Source organism: Echinops telfairi, unplaced genomic scaffold, assembly GCF_000313985.2.
Source record: "Echinops telfairi isolate 266 unplaced genomic scaffold, ASM31398v2 ScPeMD7_443;HRSCAF=831, whole genome shotgun sequence".
In the NCBI taxonomy this organism is placed as follows: domain Eukaryota; kingdom Metazoa; phylum Chordata; class Mammalia; order Afrosoricida; family Tenrecidae; genus Echinops; species Echinops telfairi.
In genome coordinates, this window is record NW_022104341.1 from 72,154,359 (window position 1) to 72,158,576 (window position 4,218).

At 42.9% G+C, this 4,218-nt stretch overlaps 1 pseudogene; it reads left to right on the forward strand.

The window, feature by feature from the left end:
• Nucleotides 1–3,006: 3,006 nt before the first annotated feature.
• Nucleotides 3,007–3,659, forward strand: LOC101660324 (annotated as a pseudogene).
• Nucleotides 3,660–4,218: the final 559 nt, after the last annotated feature.

Genomic DNA, 4,218 nt, shown 5'->3' on the forward strand with positions numbered 1-4,218 from the left:
GAGCATCAGTGAAAACAGAGACCCTCAAGGAAATGGACTGAAGCAGTGGCTGCAACAGTGCATTCAAAGATAACAGTGGTGAGGAGGGTGCAGGTCCAGGCAGGGTTTCATTCTGTTGTGCGTGGGACCATTGTGAATTGGTACTGACTAAATGGCACCTAGCAACAACAAGAATCTTACTGAGCACTCACTTGTACGCCCTGCTGGCTAAGCAGGTCACATGGAGGAATTTAATTACTCAGCAGAATAATCCCAGCCTATGCCATTCATGGAGTCCCTGTATGGTGGAAACAGTTGGTATGCTTGGATGCGAATGCAAAGGTTGGAGGTTCAAGGGCACCCAGAGTTGCCTTGGAAGAAACACTTGAAGTCCTTTCTAATTTATATATATATATGCACATACGCAAATATATACAATAGGGACCACTCCTGGGAAAAGGAAAGAAATACTGAACCTGGTCTTTGAACTTGACTCACCTCTCTCAGCATCGCCTCCAGTGAGTAGGCACTCAGTACCTGTCAAGAGTCGCTCCCCATCCCACACCTGCTTTAGGTTGACCAACGCTCAATCAACCCCAAAGGCTTCTGCATTGATGTCCAGATGCAGCATGAGTTACATCAGAAGTAATGACAGCAGATAGGTATTCTAGGTACAGCATTATATTCTTGGGTGACAGAGGAAGTGAAGAGCATCTATCAACTCATGGTCCTAGCCAAAGTCGGTGAGAGAGACTCAGAGAGAAAGGAGGGGAAAGAAACTGCATAGAAAGCTCTTCCTCAAGCTACAAGGAGCTCACAAGTGTTCTCACAGCAGAGAACACTTATAAGTGAATCCTTTTGGTACCCCATCTCAAAATGGATCCATCTCTGTCAATGTACTGCTGCCACAATTGTTGGATGATCTTCAGCAAAATTTTACTTGCATGTGACATCAATAAATTGCTCTAAAATTTTAAAATTCTGTTGGGTCACCCTTCTTTGGAATGAGCACAAAAATGGATTTCTTCCAGTCAGTAGATCAAGAAGATACCTTCCAAATTTCAAGGCCTAGCCCAGTGAGTACTTCCAGTGCGCCATTAGCTTGTTGAAATATTTCAACTGTTATTCCATCAATTCCTTGAACATTGGTTGTGGCTATTGCTTTCAGTTCTAGGCATACAGTAACTCACGTAAACCTCACAAAAAACATGTTGTTGTTGTTGTTACGTGACATTGAACCCATTCCAAATCATAGCTACCCTAGGTACAACAGAATGCTCCGTTGTCCATCCTCTCTATACGTGTTCTTAATGTTTGAGCCCATTGTTGCAGCCACTGTGTCAATCCATCATATCAAGGGCCTTCCTCTCTCTTGTTGCCCCTCTACTTTACCAAGTATGATATCCTTCTCCAGGAACTAGTCCAGGGATCCTCAAACTACACCTGCAGCACGCCGAGGACATTTATCCGGCCCACCGGGTGTTTTTGCCCCATTTTGTCTTTTTACTTCAAAATAAGATATGTGCAGTGTCCATAGGAATTTGTTCATAGTTTTTTTTTAACTATAGTCTGGCCCTCCAACGGTCTGAGGGACAGTGAACTGGCCCCTTTTTAAAAAGTTTGAGGACCCCTGAACTAGTCTCTCCTGATAACATGTCCAAAGGATATGAGACAAAGTCTTTAATCCTTGCTCCTAAGTAGAATTCTGGCTGTGTTTCTTCCCAGACAAATTTGTTTGCTCTTTTGGCAGTCCATGGTACTTTCCATATTCTCCTCCAGCACCAGAATTCAAATACACCCATTTTTCTTCAGTCTTCCTTATGCAATGTCCAAGTTTCACATGCATGTGAGGCCATGGAAAGTATCATTGCTTAAGTCAGGAGCACCATAGTCCTCAAAGTAACCATCTTATTTTTCAATGCTTTAAAGAGGCCTTGTGCAGCAGGACCCAATGCAATGTGTTTCTTTGGTCTCTTGACTGCTACTTCTATGGCTATTGATCGTGGATCCAAGCAAGATGAAATCCTTCTCCATGTATCATGATGCTACCTACTGGTCCAGGTGTGAGGATTTTGGTCTTCTTTACAACCTAAAAGAGACAGACCTTGAGCTTTATCAGCAAGTGCTTCAAGTCCTTCTGACTTTCAGTAAGCAAGATGTGTCATCTACAGATCACAGGTCGTTAATAAGCCTTCCTCCAATCCTGATGCCATGTTCTTCCTCATATAATCCAGCTTCTCTGGTTATTTGCTCAGCACATAGATTTATTCAGTATAGCGAGGGGATACAACCCTGAGACACATATTTCCTGATTTGAAACCATGCAGTAGTCCTTTGTTCTGTTCCCACAACTACCTTTTGGTCACTGTCCATGTCCTTCATGAACACAATGAAGTGTTCTGGTTTCCCCATTCTTCTCAAGGCTATTCAGAGTTTGTCGTGTCTACATAGTCCAGTGGTCCTCAACCTTCCTCATGCTACGACCCTTCAATATAGCTCCTCGTGCTGTGGTAATCCCCAACCATAACCTTACTTCCATTGCTACTTCATAACTCTCCTTTTGCTACTGTTAGGAATCATAATGTAAAGATCTGATATGCGGGATGTATTTTCATTGTTACAAATTGAACATAATTAAAGCATAGTGGTTAATCACAAAAACAATATGTAATTATATATTGTGAAATATCTATTTCTAATTACAAATAAGTGAAATTTTGTCTTGAAGCATGGTGTAGCATGGGTAACAGTCTTAATATAACAGTAAACTGCATTGCTACATTTTGCGACAGTATGCATAAAAAGCCAACGTCAGTGTGAAGGTTGAGATAGCTTCCTTCTCACCAGATCAGAAATTCTCGGGCAGTCTTTGCAAGAGCACAAAAAAGATCATCTTTCACAACAAGTCTACTTCTGTATTTAGACTTGATAACCAACAAGCTGGAGAACCCTGTTTCACAAAGATATGTTGTTGGAAATGAAGAAGGTGTGAGTCAGATGGGGCCCGGAGATGCTTCTGGAAGATCCATCACGATGGCCACCCAAGGAGAACCTCAAGTCCAGTTAAAACTCGTACTGGTGGGTGATGGTGGTACTGGAAAAATGCCATTTGTGAACCGTCACCTGACTGGTGAATTTGAGAAGTGTGTAGCTACCTTAGGCGTTGAGGTCCATCCCCTTGTGTTCCATACTAACAGAGGACCTATTCAATTCAACGTGTGAGATACAGCTGGTCAAGAAAACTTTGGAGGACTGAGAGATGGCTATCATATTCAAGCCCAGTATGCCATTATAATGTTCGACGTAACCTCAGGGGTTACCTACAAGAATGTGCCCAACTGGCATAGGGATCTGGCTTGAGTATGTGAAAACATACCCACCATGCTATGTGGCAACAAAGTGGGCGTGAAGGACAGGAAAGTTAAGGCAAACTCCATCGTCTTCCACCAAAAGAAGAACCTTCAGTACTATCGTATTTCTGCCCAAAGTAACTACCACTTTGAAAAGCCCTTCTTTGGCTTGCTAGAAAACTCATTGGCGATCCTAACTTGGAGTTTGTGGCCATGCCTGCTCCTGCCCCACCAGAGGTTGATATGGACCCCGCTGTGGCAGCCCAGTGTGAGCATGATTCTGAGGTTGCGCAGACAGCCACTCTCCCGGATGAAGATGATGACCTGTGAGAGAACAAAGCTGGAGCCCAGCGTCAGAAGTCTAGTTTTATAGGAAACTGTCTTGTGATGTCAGTGGTGTGGCGTATTTGCCACTCTTACTATAGAGTTAAGCAGAATGTGCTCATCTTTGGAATGCTGAAGGAGATGAATGGGCTTTGGAGTGAGTGTGGCAGTTAAAACACTCTCTCTCTTTTTTTTTTTTTTTGGACCCACATATCTAGCTGTTTGGGAACGCATTTTTCTTTCTTGAAATTCAAATACAAGACTGCTACAGTCACATCACAATATTCAGTGGTGACGCTCTGTTTGTTAACTGTCATTCCCATGCCTTTTCATTAGAATAAAGTTGTATTTCAAATACCTAAAAAAGGAGAAGAAGAAGGTGCAACAGAGTCTCAGACAGAACAGGCTATGGCTGCAAACACTTGATCCAGAATTTTGTAACCGGCATTGTAGAGAAATCCGTTCTCGCTGCATGGCTGTTAATAAGTTCAATGAACTCCTCTTGTGCTGTCTCAGGAACATCTCCAACTCTGACTGTGAATGGGCTTCTGGCAAGTGCAAATGG